The following is a 17314-nucleotide window of genomic DNA, read 5'->3' on the forward strand; positions in this document are numbered from 1 at the left end:
TATATATATATATATATATGAGTTATTATGCAACTTTTACATTTGTACAACCAATACAACTCAATCTCAACCGTTCATTTAATTTGATGAATATGTGATTTCATAAAAGTTTTGATTGTTTCCTAATATATAAAATATTGGTTATAGTTAATGAACTCTAGTCATCTTGTATAGATATTCAAATTATAATAAATTAACTATCATTATTTACATAAATATCTCAATTAATTGAGTTGTATTGGTTGTACAAATGAACATAGTTATATTTGAAATATACTATATATATATATATATATATATATTATTTTCTTTGTGTTTCAATGATTTCTTTGTATTTTGGATATTTTGAATGAGATTTTATTTTACTTGGTTTTGCAACGAGATAATGCTGTTATATATATATATATATAAAGAGAGAGAGAGACACACACACACATGCATCCTTTTCAGTGCTATCTTCTTGAAATTGTTTATTTCAAGAGGTTTATGATTCTGCTCAGTTTCTTAGTAATTTATGAAGCGAATCATCGTTTTGAAAGGAAAAAGAAATCCAGTAATTATTATTTGAAGTTGTTTGTAATATTGTTAGGTTGGTAAGTTCTCAATTTTCATTTTTCACTATTTAAGCTTAGACCTTCATTTTCTGTATCTTGTTAGTATTTAAATCAAATCTAATATATCTTAACAATTGAAAACTATCATTTCATTTTTACAACAATCCATACTATCGATAGTGGTATCATTAATTTCAATTTTTTTACTCCTAGCTAAACCAAGGTTTCTGAAAAATAAAGAACTAAACAAGAACAATTATAGTACACAACTAGATAAAATGAGCAAATAAGTCTTAAATTAAATATGAGTTATGAATACACGGGGATAATTGTAAAAGATCCCGAAGTAACACACATTCAACGCAACAATCACACGTTAGGCTCTCCTACGTAGGTAGGTCCGAATTGACTTTTATTTGTTGTGTTCTATGATTAAATTATTCTGATATGCATGTTAATCACCCCATGCATCTTATGATTAACATCACATTTTCAGCCAAAAACATTTGAAGTTGACATTCTTGGTGATAAAAATTCAATAATTTGATAATGAGTCTAATTTTATATATTATATAAGAAAAAATAAGATGAAAATCTATCATTATGAAACTAATGAAAAAGAAATTATTTGGATATTTTTAATTAATGAATGGGTATATTTATTCAAAACATTAAAAAACAAACATCAGGGTGGCATGTAGTTGACAAAAGCTTAAATAGTCTGTAGGACCAATTTTTAATAACATCAATTATTAACCTTGTTTAATCATATATATATAAATATTGTTCCATGATGCAAATGAGTATTTATTTCTTCTTAAATCATATTATTTATTAATATATACTATTTTTTAATCATATCGTTAATAAATTATCTCATTTTATGTTTCAATCGCTTTCCCTGTCGAAACTAACTTTTTTGGACCCTTCGGTGTGGGCATCTACGTAATTAACAAGATCTAACAAATAAGGTAAATCGGTTAATTAGCCTTTTTTATGTAGTATTATTCAACTCTTTTTACGTCTAAAAATTATTACTTAAAACAACACAACCTAGTATATATCTATACAAAGTCTTCATACACCTTTACCAACTGATTACCAATAACTCTAATTGACTCCACACATAACCTGCCTTCAAGGACATCAATACGAGAAGAAAATTTCTTGGTTTACTCAACGATTGAGGCTAACGGGGGGTCTGGAATCGAACTCATAACCTAGTATATATCTATACAAAGTCTTCATACACCTTTACCAACTGAGCTACACATCATGATTTTTTTGTTTGTTATTATCGATTAAGTCGATATTTAGTTAGCAAATTTATAAAGTTGGTTCAAAAAAAATTATAAGACCAAAAATCTATAATTACTAATTGAAACTTTGTCATTTAATTAATCGTAAAATACATGTCGTTCATAAAAAATACATATACATAATACGTTACGTACACATAATACAAAATCAAAACGTTTGAAACAATTTTCTTAGATATATAGAGTGTGTATATATACATATATATATATATACATATATATATATATATATATATACATATATACTAATAAATAACTATACGAAAGTAGGGTAGTGTGGTTGATGTTTCCAAGATGTACGTATGCATGTCCAGTAAACTCTTTATCTTTTTGTCTCTTTATGGCCTTTTTTCACCTTCACAAGTCTTGACGTGTCTCATTCCCCGCATTCCCTGCGTCTCTTTTAATTTATCTTTCGTAAAATTCGACCAATTTAAAGTAAGATGAAACCAATATTTGTTAGGCCCCGGTTCAAATTCAAACGGTAACTTAATAAAAGAATATGAATATGGTTAAATTACATGTAATGTTATATTAAAATCATATGTGATTCACCTGACTCTACCATCGATCTAAGGCTGTGGACTAATTTGCCGTCTTACCCTTGCTTTGACCATGCCTCGTGGTATTGCATGTGATTTCAGTAAGAAAATCACATGTAACTTGGCCATTTTAATTCATGTTTTATTATTTTAATTATGTTCTCCTTTAATCCTTCCCCATATTAATTTGTTTTATCATGATTCAAAACTATAGACTAAGTAATTAGTCTGCCAAAAATTCTTAATCGTTTATCATGATTCTTAATCTTTACATTCAAGTTTCTTTTGATGCGTTTGGTTAATAGAATAGTACAAGACAAAAATGTATTTGTAATTAATAAATAAAAGTACTCATGTCATACTAAAACTCTAAACTTTGTACAATTTTCTCATATTCTTGTCCATCGAGCTCAATCATTTCTCATCCAATCTGGTCAACATTCCAAACATGTACACTTAAGTGAAAAGAAAAAGAAAGATGCATATGAGGCAGCTTAAAGGAGACTATATTCTTATTTTTTTTGTTGGGAACAAATAATTATTTACTTTAGATTTTAAATATTTTCAATATGAATTAATTAGTAGTATAACACAAATGAACTTAATAGGAGTGTGTTATGTGTCTTACCTGGTTAAAAAAAGGCGTAAAGGTTTGCCAATATTTTTGTATATCAGTGTTAAAATGAGGAAGGGAGAGAGATTTTGATTCCGTTAATACTAAATATGAAAAACAGATGAATAGAACTTTATCACAAGACTCATTAGGAATTTATCAAGCATATTTACATTTGACTTGTACATACACACATGTATATAGAGAGAGGGGTAGGATATTTGTTAACAAAAAATATGGAGTTAACTTTGTGAACTTATTGAGATTCATCTTTAGTAGAGATCACTGCAAATGTTTGATTTTATGATGAACGACAAATAGATAATTTTTATGCATAAGTTACTTTTATGGTATTTAATGAGATCTTATATTTTTTATCTGTAAGTTATTTTTAGGCTATTTAATGAAATGTTACAAATTATTATTTGCATGTTATTAGAGATCATAATCATATCATTATATATCAAGATTCTAGAATAATTATGCTACTTTTAACGTGAACAATGGTTAATCAAAGTGAACATATTGCAGACTCATATGTGAAATGTTCCCAAAACACACTCAATTTGTTCACCATATTAATCTGAAATTTATTAATAAATGATGTTTATAGGTGTTCATAAGAATATGTTCATAATCGTAAGATGTTCATAAGATTGTGTTTATAGGTGTTCATAAGAATGCTACTAATTTTATTAATAAATTAGTTTTTCATTTATTACAAATATGTCTTGATTAATTTAATCTATAGATTTCAAATGATTAACGGTTAAGATTAGTTCACATAGTTAACATCTTTTGGGTTAACAAAAGAGCCAAACCATATATATATATATATATATATATATATATATATATGCTGGTTCAAATGCTAACCAAGATTATCGTGTCAACTTTGTTAACTGATCTTGACCGTTAATTTGAATAATAAACAGTTGTGATTTAATGATACTTAAAAATCAATTTAAATTTAATATTTTCAATTAACATATGTGAACAAAATATCAAAGGGTATTTAGGTAAAAAGTAATTTATCTTTGATATACGAGTTGTCAGATATATGAACAACTTGTGTATATCTTCAAACCACATCAAACAAAAAAGATTAGACATATGAACAATATGTGAACCGTATGAACATCTTCTGTATATTCAGAAGCCAACTTTGTTGTATGTACATGAATACCTATGAACCAACGCATCTAGGGCTGTGTGTTTTCATACATGTTCACATGTTTTCACATGTTTTGTATGTGTGTATGTATGTATTCATATGAACATCTAGTGACTTGAATATACATGAACACTTATGAATCACGGCATCTAAGACTGTGTGATTTCTGATGTGTTCATATGTCAAATGTGAGAACTGTCGATTAAAATAAATGTGAATTATAAAACATGAACACGTGTGAAACCCCAACGTCAATATTGCATCATGATCAATTGTGATATTTTCAAATTTGTAACTCCCAATAAATTATTTGGGAGTTACATAAAATGACAAATTACTTAAATATCCTTGTATTTAATATATGAGTTACATTTGAACCAAAAGAAAAGATGGAATTTGATTGGTTGAGCTTGGTTAACATAATTAACACAAAAAAATTGATTAGTATTTGAACCAAGCTCTCTCTCTCTCTCTCTCTCTATATATATATATATATATATATGAAGGACCGTTCCATAACATGCTCAAAATAAAATAACAAGAAAATGGTCAAATCATATGTGATTTTACATTCGATTACGAAATACGATCAAAGTAACAGTGAGCAGGCGACTTGGCTTACGACCTCAAGTCACGGCCAAAGTTGCGTAAATCACATGTAATTTGATAATTTTCATGTTATCTTATTTATCTGTTTCTTGTATGAATCTGACACACACTTTCTCTCTCTCTCTCTCTCTCTCTCTCTATATATATATATATATATACATATAGTATTTTAATGAAAATGTTCGTTAATTAAGAGGTTTTAAACAACTCCTAATCCTAGATGGATAAAAATCTTTTGTCCCAAATTTGACATCTTATTCATGTCTCACTAATGAAATTAAGATACATTAGATTATATCCCTTTATTTAAATTCAAATTCATGTTTTCTCTCATGATGTGAATTAATATAATTCGTTGTCAGAGATGAGACGTGATATTTTCAGACAATATATTAAGATACCACATATAGGTTAAGGAAACATGTGATAATATAGATGGAAAATCGTACAACTTGACATATTTTTTATTCAGGTTGCATACCTTTGAAAGTTCACGATCAAACGCTTCATGCATGAGTAAAAACAAATTCTTAAAAATTCTTTTTTAGAAGGCTATCCAACTGATTAAATATTTATCATTATATCTATTGATAATACACAATTTATTAAATTATCATAACATTCACATTGTAAACCCCTTTAATTAGACTATAAATTTAAATCGCATTGGTATTTTAGAGACACAAATGTTTTAAACATTTATGGAGGGGAAAAAAAGGGTTTCTCATTTAATAGATTTGGAATGAAGATCAAACAAACAAATGCATGTATTAGGAACCAAAGGTTTGATAAGAACAGCAGTCAGAATTACCTTTTTGTCCCTACGCTGTAAGGCAAAAACTAGGGAAAAAAGAAAAGAAAAGAAAGGCATGGTAGTGAGCATGTGGATAGGTGAATTGAAGGGCACAGGGTTTAAGAAGTAATATTGTAGTTTAAAGTCTTTGCATATGCACCAAGATGGGGATTTGACCAACCTAATCCTCTCTCTCTCTCTCTCTCTCTCTATATATATATATATATATATATATATATTATTTACCTTCAATTCATTTATTTGATTGCTATGAAACAATATAGTATAGATTTAATTTTATTAAACCATTGTTAATTACTTTTTTTAACACAATGTTAAAATTCACATAAAATGAAACTTTGACCTATTTTCATATATATATATATATATATATATATATATATATATGGTTGGGTTCACGTGAGACCAATGGTTTTTCATGAGACTCGTAAGACCAATTTATGTTCATTGATTAACTTTATATGCATATGATTTAATGGTCTAAAATTGCACGGTGACAATTTTGTAATTATTGAGAACTCTTGTGGCGTTTATGAATATTCAGATCTGACGATTGTGAATCTAATCCAAGGGTTGAGAATTGGTCTTACGAGTCTCACGAAAAACCATTGGTCTCACATGATCCCAAGTCTATATATATATATATATATATATATATATATATATATATATAAACATATATGTTAGTCTTGGTATTGATTTTGACAAAAGGTTAATCATCAGAACCCCAACCCGTCTTCACTGACACCAATATATAAGGGTACATTTTTTGACTCACCTACCGGCTGAGGCTAGTGTGGGCGTACGAGATCGAACCCACGACGTGTCTTGCATTTAGTCAAAATCACCCCAACCCACTTGCCAACAAAGCTAGTCTTGATGTTGATAACATTCATTGTTTATGTTAAACTTACTATGGAAAAGAAATCTTACATGTTTAGTATATGTACATATTTGGATGAATGATCGTATGAGAATATGAGTTGAGATGAGAAGGGATTTAGACCCTTGGTCACTTTTAATCCCAAAACAACTCATGCATTTTAGAAGGGAATTGATTCAATGTATCTCATTAGTGTTGATTTAATGGTGCTCTTCAATTAGGATTGATCCAAATGTGAAGTATTCCAACTTCCCCAGAGCTTTCGGTAGCAAGGCAGTGACATCAACGGGTTCTCTCCCCTCACTGTAACTTTTATTCTCACATAAACTTAACCATATATATAGGCCTATATATACAGAGTGAGAGTGAGAGAGGAAGGATCATGCGAGAAGTAAGTATTTTGTGAGAAGATGAGAAGTTTCAGTACCATATATGATTACATTCCTTTGGATGTGTTTAATCATATATGATTAAACTTATGTATCATGTGTGTAATCATATATGATATTGAAATTTCTTGTTTCTTGCAAAATATTTAGTTTATCATTTGAACCTGCCTATATGTGTGTGTGTGTGTTTAGGTTCAATCGAGAGTGAAGGTATTCTCGTTTAAACTCTTCTATATAATATATATATATATATATATAATATATATAAATATGTTCAAAAGAGAACACATCATTTTATGAAAATGCAAGAACACTTTTATCACAACTGATACTACACGTGAGGGGACTCAGTGCATTGTGTATTAACGACGTGCCCTCTTGCCTACGTAATGCCAAAGATCATCTACATTTCAGATTTAGTATCAAATGTGACGCATTATAGTATCACTTTAAAAACATCATTTTCACATTTGATAATACATGTGAGGGGGTCTAATGGTGTATGGACAGCTTGCTCTGTAACCTATGTCGTGTCAAAGGTCGTTTACATCTCCAATTTAGTATCAATGTGATTGACTATAGTTAAAAGAGTGTTATAACATTATCGTAAAATGAAGATGTTTTTGTTTTAACCATTCCATATATATATATATATATAGAGAGAGAGAGAGAGAGAGAGGAAGGAAGGAAGGAAGTACAATCATACATCATTTTTTGTTTCAATTAATATGGAACTTCTTGTGTTTTGAAGCATGATCAAATTTGGTTTTTATTACTAGAAATAAATTTTAAAACATAGGTAACATTACTAGATTTGGAACATAGTACTCTACTTACAGACTAAATTAGGTACAATCGTAACAAAGAAAACCAAAAACATTTAAGGAACATAAAACCAAATATTCATGAAAATCAACATTCATCTTCAATATTTGGTTATTCAATCTTCAAATATATATATATATATATATATATATATGTATGGTTATTTAAAAAAAATATATATATATATATAAAAGTTTTGTTAATATTTAAATTAATAAATAAAGAAAAGAGGGAACTGGTAGGTTTTGGGGTTGCGGAAAAGGACGCGGGGGTGGCGCTGACAAGGGAGCACGACCACTGCAGCCTCATCTCCCCCCATCCCTCCAACCGGCGGAGTCCTTGCTGATCCACCACCATCATTTTACTATATTTATTTATTTATTTTCCTTCTTCTTTTCTTTTCTTTTCTGCTTCTTGTTGTTGTTGGGATTTGGTTCTGAAACTCATGGTGAGTGGGTTGACACCCCAATCTAAATGCCTAAGATGCTCTTTGTCCCCCCTCTTTCACCAATACAAACAAAATACCACATATGTAACATCTCCTTTCACCAATACAAACAAAATACCACATATGTAACACATATGATGTAAAGTTAAATAAATGTTGTATAAGTTAAGTTGTCTGATTGAATAAATTTGTATGTCTAAAATATCGGAGATCAATGGGTTTGAGGAAGACAAAGAGAGACGGTTGGATTATTTATGAGACATTTTTTATGGTATTAATTTGTTTGAGGTGGATTCATGGGGCAAGTGATCAGGGTCTTGGCTTATTCCATATAGTTATATTAGCTTAATGACATAATGATTAAGCCATAGCAAAACATTCATTTATGGTTTAACGAATAGCCGCCTAGATCATTAAGCTCATTAAGTTGTAAATAAAACAAGTAAAACATTATGGACTAATGACATGTAACAGGGGATTAGTCAACATCCTTGACTAAGTAAGCATCTCTTACCCTATAAGAAGCGTTAAACAGGCATTAAGGGGGTTCTTTACCAAACACTTGCATGGTAAAGCACATACCGGATGTGACTTACTTTATCGTGTGAAAATGGCAAGGGCGAGAATCTTATCCTGTAAGCGGAAACATAGGAACCGAGAGTCTTGACTGGTAAATGAGTGAAAAGGCTTTTACCCTGTAAGTGTTTACCAGGTAAAATATGTTTGCTAATAATCAATTTTGATGATCGAGAATGTTACCAATAAGGTAAGTATGAGGGTAATTACTCCCCGTAAACGCTTAGTGGAACAGCCCATAAGTATCATATATATATATATATATATATATGTGTGTGTGTGTGTGTGTGGAGTAGGTCCAAACGAGAACACTAACAATTTATGAAAACAAGAAAAAAAATCGTTAATGTACAAAATCATATATGATTCACGTACAAAATCATACGTGATTCACAGATAGATATATATATATATATATATATATATTCATGTACAAAATCATATATGATTCACACACACACACACATACACACACACACACACATATATATATATATATATATATATATACTCACGTACAAAATCACACAGGTTCAAAAGTTGTCCTATTCCATTTCTTTGACGTTAATGTAAAATTTAACGTGATTTTGTATAGAAACGAACATTTTTTTGTTTTGTTAAATAGTTAGCGTTCTCATTTGAACCTTCATACACATATATATAATTATCAATTTAAAAGATGAGTAGAAGATCATTAACAACATCTCCAATCATAAACTCTTTTTAGAAGTTCATGATTATGTCAGATTAGATTTCTCATTCGTATACATTTTATCAAATTTCTACCTCCAATCATACCATATATTCTACTTATTTTATATTATTTAATTAGATTAGGGCTATGCCCCTATTATTCTAATAAATAATCGGTTGATATTTGTAAACCTTTTCCTTTTTATATTTGATATATACAACTTTCTTCCTTTGAATATCGAGATTTATGACTTTCATTCAGAATAATTTTCCGAGTATTTTCATGGTACGGTACGCAAATTCGACCTTGAAAACATAAAAGTTCTTTATCATTCTTCTCCAAGGCAGAAATTAATTACCCAATCGTTTCTTTCTGAAATCAATATCGTTATAAAAAATTATAAACCAATTCACCATATATGGAAGATGTCATAATGAAATCATTTGAAAATGATTTTAACCTATGGATGTTGTTGGTTGGTATTACGATGGTTATTGATGGATATGTGTTCATTAATAACTTCGTATGTGCTTTTTCTTATATTTTGTAATGGTTTAATATAATTAACTTTAAAAAAAAATTGAATAGAAACAGAATTTCGAATGGATTGGTTGGGAAACTATATTTTTTTAATAATAATAATAATAATAATAATAATAGTCAACCAAATTGATTAATAGGAAAGCTATTTTAACTCTTAAACTTATTTTATTATAACTTAATTAAACAATTAAAATCTACCATTAGATATGGATAATGATGCCACGACCAACCAAATGACCTCATAAATCGACACATGTATTGATAAAGTTTTCTAATTAAAACTGATATCTGATAAAGTTTTCTAATTAAAAAATCATGGGTTTAAGATTATATATGTATTTATTTATATTGTGCTTTTAAGAAAAAATTAGCATTTAATCTATGTAATTTCAACCTAATAAAGATATTCCCATGTCCTATTTAGCTACTTTTTGTCTTCTCAAAAAAATATAGTACGTTTTACTTTTAACTATGGATGAAAATGAGACGGGTATTAGAGGCAGTGATGTATCCCGACTCGGGTTTTAACACCACATCCTTGTAACGACCCAAATGGACTCTACAGAAAATTTCCAAAATGAAAATCTACGGAAAAAATGGACTCTCATGGAAAGATTCCGATATCAATTATATTATTTAAATATTTAATACTGTCAATAAAAAATATTTTTTTCCTGTTAAATGTTTAATGTTAAAATGCCTTATTGAAGAATATAATTCTTTTCTTAACATTAAATTTAGTGGAGCTCTCTCTCCGTTTTGGAGAATCTATAAGAGCGAAAAGAGTAACATAAATCTTCAGTTTCTCCATTTTCTGAAATATCTGTTCGAGATGTTATAAACCAATTGTTGGATGAAAAGTATTTTTTTTGGTTAACAAGTTAATTGTCAATAGATAAACTAGTTATGTTTAACCTTGTAGGGTTGACTCAACTTACAATAAGGCTTAAGACTTTTGAGGATTCTACTCAGATGCCACCTATTTTAGTCCTAAAAAGCCATTGGTGATTTTTTTTTTGGCTGTTCTGTAGACCCTTAGGATTAGTTGAGATGTGCAAAAATTGGTCCAAATAACCATGGTTAACAAAAAAAAAAAAAAACTAGTTCTTTTTGGTAAAAAAAATGTAGCTGACAAGTTGAATTATATGTAAAATGGTTGAACAAAATGTTGAACAATTAATTGGAATAATGCAAAATAAATAATTGAAAAAAAAAAACCATAAAACTTATCGAAACCCTACTTCATATAGTGTTTGCTAAAGAAACATGAGTTTTTCAATTAAATTCAAAAAATAATTCAGTTATAGTTGTCAAATTTAACCTTAGTTTTTTTTATTCAAGATCAAGAAATGCAACTTTAAATATAATTATTTAGATAACTATATACATGAGATTGGATATGAATAATATAAAATAAATTTTTTGATATGTTACATATTCTGTCATTCAATATATAACCAATCAAAGAATGAAGAAAATGAGAGAAAATATCATGTTTTTAAAAGTTATTCAATTAAAATTTGATTATAATGATTAGAAATAATTAATTGCGAATTATGAGTATTAGGATTAGTTTCTACACATCTCATTGATTACATAGAATTTTGAGTTAACAACCAAACAAATACAAATACTCTAGTAACTGTGAATGGATTTGAACCGCTCATATCAGATCTAAGATAGTATTAAACGAATAATAGTTAATCTACCATTTTAAAAATATTCAAGATTAAAACAAATATGAAATAAAGTTATTGAAAATAAATAAAATTAAGGAGTCAAACACCAAAAATTATATAAATGCATGGTTATGGTCCCTAAAGAAGGCTACATCGAATGTCTCAAAACTTTAAATGGCATTAATTCAGAAAGTTATTAATTATCCAATTAAATTATTAATTACTTTAACTTGGCATCTAATTATTTTAATTAATGATTGTAGGGTTATTGGCTAATGAAGGTCTTAGCCATGTGATACCCACCTATACCTATTACCTAAACTAACCACGAATCCCTTCCACCCTTTCCGCTAAATTAAACATACCTCTCTCTCTCTCTCTCTCTACATACACATATACATACACAATACATATATATATATATATATATATATTAACATCTTGATTCTTTTTTTCCTTCTGTTTAGATGTTTAAAGAAAATGCTTTATATAATATTATGCAAGTTTTCAATCTTAATCTATTACTAACAATTGTCAACTGATCTTGATTGTGATTTAGGGCATGTTTTTTTGCACCTTAATAAACCTCACAACTGAATCGATCAGTTATACGTTATTGTTTGGTAGTGACTTAATGATATATATATATATATATATAATGACTTATTCAGTAAGATTTCAAGGAAAACTTTATGTAGAAAGCCAACAAACCTAACCCTCCTAATTAAAAACAATACTCATTCTATCTACGGAAAAAACTCTCACACGAAAATCTTTTTTATTTATACAGACAAACGAATCCATACATATAATTTTATTCATATAACACCTAAAAAAACGAACCAGAAATCCCTTTATATATATTTTTTTCTGCTTTTTTAAAAGAACATTTTACCTAATTAGAGCATTGTGATGCAAAAGTGCGTTTCATGGAAAGGCCCTACTATTTCATTCTGTGTAAAGCTGAATGAGTTTAATACCTTTTTTTATTGACCTGGATGTCCAACTAGTTATGCGAGCTGAATAATTTCAATGCGACCACATGCTTTGCAGATAACCTGGAATCATCGCATTTGAACTTCCGTTATTCCTACTTGGATTTGAACTTAGGATCTCCAGACACTTTTGACCTTTGAAACCTAAACTCAAACCAATAAAAACCACATTTATGGTTGAGTTTAATACTTTTGATGGTTCTAGCAAGTGTGAAGTCAGTTAGACATATCTAAGTAAATTATATATCAAATTTAACTTTAACAAAAAAAAAATTAAAGTGAAAAGTATTATAATATTATAAATTGCAGAGATTAGTATTTAATGAAGAAACGAGTTAGCTAAAGACAAGAGGGAGGTAGCCATGTGAAAGGTGGTGACCACACAATTGGTGTCACATATAATATATGCGAATCAACAATCCTCTTATTATTATAATATTTTATATACCATTATAATTAATTATATTAATTACATTTTAATTAAATTAAATATTCATTTATGGCAAATCTATGTAATTTCTCGGTATTTATATATGAACTCAGTGATTTTAAAAAACATTCATTAAATGAGGTATCCAATTTCTTATAGAGCGTTCTTATTCGGTAGTTAGTTTTCTTATGATACCTTTTATAAAATGTTCCTCCAAATCTAATTATTTTAACTACAAATAATCAAAATCAAATTATGTCACACTTAAAATTAAGTATTCATAGTATTCTTAACTTGTATAATCATGTTAAATACGAAACCAAAGACCACCTTAATTATGAGATTAATTAATGATCCATCTTAACGATGTAAAACATTGGACAATTGTCGTGTATATATATATATGTTTAATTTATTTTGTTGGTTTAATTAATATATAAGAGTTTAAAGTTGAGAATTAAGACAAGCATAAATATGTATATTGAAAATAAAAAAAGAATTATGATAAGAGGACAAAAAAGAATTCAACTTTGTTGGATCATTTGATGACGAATGAGAAACGTTATACAATATTCGAACATTAATTTAAGATGGTTTAATATTATAAATTAAAAGCATCTTTAATAGTTATTTTATTTTAGAAATTTAGAAAAAATTGTTTCAAACAGTTAGGCTAATCTAATTATATATAATAGAAAATTTTATGATTTTGAAAAAAGAAAAGAAATACAATATATACCTCTTGAAGATGGTATAAAATTAGTTAGTAATATACATTTGAAACCCTAGGCTACAAATAACATATATATATATATATATATATATATATATATATATATATAGACTTGGGATCATGTGAGACCAAATGTTTTTTGTGAAACCTATAAGACCAATTTTCAACCATTGGATTAAATCTACAATCTGAACATTCATAATCACAAAATTGTCATGAGATTTCTCAATAATCACAAAATTGCAACCGTACAATTTTAAACCATTAGATCATTAGCTTATAAAGTTGATCAATGAACATAAATTGGTCTTACGGGTCTCACAAAAAACCATTGGTCTCACGTGAACCCAACCATATATATATATATATATATATAGAGAGAGAGAGAGAGAGAGAGTGTGTGTGTTTAACCAAGACCAAGTTAATGTAAGTTTAAAAACGGGCTATTTTGGATTATTCCAAATTGACACTTTATTTGTACATCATATCTCAGTAAGGTTCTTCGTGTTGCATCACTCTGGTTCCAACAAGAACAGGAGGAGTACGTCATGATATTAGAACTTTTCCAGACATTTGTAATTCCTGACCTAATTAGAAACTGATCCTTGTTTACCAACCACACATTGTCGTTTAATCTAATTCTTTTCTCTACCAAATTTTTGTAATAATAATTTGAGTAAATTATATTCTTTTATCATTAAAGCTTACTGAAAATTGTTATTTTTGTCTTTATACTTTTGATATTACAATTTTCATCTCTATGATATATAATTTATTGTTTTTTTCGTTTTACAATTACAATTTATTAATCTTTTTGTCCTTGAGGCTTATAACTCATTGTTATTTTTGTTTATCATACTTAAAGGTGTGAGTTAAACTCGAGTACAAACATAGCAAAAAATTGAAAACTGCGTACATGGACGAAAAATGTAGTTTCGAAATCACAAGGATAAAAGTCGTAGTTTTTAACAAACCATATAGAGAAAAAAATATAATTTACTCTAATAAATTATATGCATTAATTACAGATTATGGGTTTAAAGAGGATAAGCAAAGATGCAAATTTGTTCATAAAATTGGATGTATTTAACACTGGATTCGTTAAAAAAAGACATTGTTAAAATAAGAACATCTCAACAGGTATATTATATTTTTTTTCTCATTCCAAATTTAGAGATTTTTCTATTCTCTTTCATTTTTTTTATCTATTTTAAAATATAGTTTAGCATAATTGTTAATTTTTTTTCTCAAATCTCTAGAATTTTCTAAAACATCGTAACAGTGGGAGATGCTCTAATTACCTCATATTTAAAGATGGGTTGATTTGTACATATATCTATAGTTTTTTTAAAAGATCCATGAGCGAAACAATCAACCTATTGATATTTGAAGACCCAACGAATTCTTCCGTTGTATCATTTCTGGGTACAATCATATCAATTGAAATTGCGGATCACAAAAATCTCCATCTATGTGTATCATTGAAATCGGAATTGATTCTTTGATATTTTGTATTATAAATTGTAATTAACTAATATTTTTTACTTTATGTTATAGTAACTACCATCTATTATCATAAAAAAAAGAAAAATCTGGATTGTTCTATGAGAAAACCAGTTTCATCTAAAATTCAAGATTATTTAAATAAAATCCAACAATTAGTTGAATGTAGCGATAGATAAACATGATTAATGATTGGTGGGTATATATAATGAAATAAATTTCTAAAAGTAGAAAGGTATATATATCCTAAATTCTTGGGGTCATATTATTGTTTCTTTTAACCATAATCAATCATTTCATTTAAGTCGCCCCCAATCATTTCTTCCAACCTCATCTTAGGTTGTCATGTACAATTTACATATATTTATGGTGTTTTTCAAAATTTAAAAAAAATGAATGATTTTATATAATTGAGAAAAAAAAAAACAAGCATACATGTTATTTTGGGTTCACTTTTAGTGAGAATGAAAGTTATGACGAGAAATGTAAGAAATGATCTCCACCCTTGAATCAATTTTAATTGAAGATAACACTAATAAGATGAACTCAGATGCACCAGATCAATTCCTGTGAGAAACGCAATATTTGGGATGGGGGTGAGCTTAAAAGTGATCAAGGGTATAAATCCTTTCATCTTGCTGTTTTTAAGATATCGTATTTTTATAATTTGGTCAAACTGTAAGTTTTTATGGATTTTTTTCTTCTAATATTTTGAAACATGATGGTAAATAAAAACCAAGTATGATATTATAAAAAGTCATTCGCCTAACTGGTAGTTCTGTAAAAAAAATATTTTTAATGAAAGTATGGACAATGGGGATAACGTAAAACCATTGAAATATAAAAAGTGTTCACTATCTTTATATTCTTTGATGACGGTTGTCATGTAATATGATAAGGCATTATTCTTTTCGTTTTCATGTGTTGAGATATCATAAAAGTTATGTTCAGTACTTAATTCATTTACTTGTGATGATCCATCAAGTGTTTCCTAACATGCTAATGTTCGTTGTTTTTGAATTAAAACTTGCATCATCATTCAGCTAGATAGACATTAAACTTCAACAATAACACATCAAACTTCACATTACATGTTGTTAGTTTTATCTATACAAGTTCAAGAAACACAAATCTCAATGCAATCCATGGTTTTAACTAGTGCTTGTTCATGGGTGGTACAACCCATCCGACTTGTTAAAAAACGGGCTTGAACAACCATTTTCGAAAAAAATAGATGGGTTCAGACAGAATCGCTGAAATTAATGGGCAGGCTCAGACAATTACATAATCCGATAGCCCATGAGCAAGCTCGTCCATTTATATGGCGGGTACACGCAAGTTCTTAAGCTACAAAAACAGTTTTGGGTTTAGTATATTAAACCAATTGGACTAGAAAAATATGTTAGGATCGACGACCCAAACCCGTAAATGATCGATCACCTATAATTTTAACACTAAAGATGTTTAAACGACTAATTAAACACATTAGTTGGGCCTTGTAGTCTATCAAAACACTAATCTTAAAGCGTCTTACTAGCTAGCCCAGGCCCAATTCGATAATGGGCTAATATGATTTTTGTAAGCCGAATATTGGGCCCTTCAATATATATTGGGCCTGGTTTAAATATATTTATTTGTCCATTAAAATACCTTCAGAATTTTATGATGGGAGAAATGATATAGTTTGTTATATAGTAGCTTTAAAATTTCTTGTAATTGTATTATTCATATTGTGCTCCATGACCCTTTATTTATTTACCTTTCACCTACATCATCTTATATTCTTACTTTGCTTATTTGAATACACTTTCACATATATATATATATATATATATATAGAGACTTGGGATCATGTGAGACCATCTTGTTTTCGTGAGACCCGTGAGACCAACATTTTACACTTGAAACTTCACAGCAAAATGCTGTGAATGTGACTTTTTAAAACCTTCACAATGATTTTGCTGTGAAGGTTCGACTTTTTTTAAACCTTC

Source organism: Cynara cardunculus, assembly GCF_001531365.2.
Source record: "Cynara cardunculus var. scolymus isolate 2C chromosome LG 11, CcrdV1, whole genome shotgun sequence".
Taxonomy (NCBI): domain Eukaryota; kingdom Viridiplantae; phylum Streptophyta; class Magnoliopsida; order Asterales; family Asteraceae; genus Cynara; species Cynara cardunculus.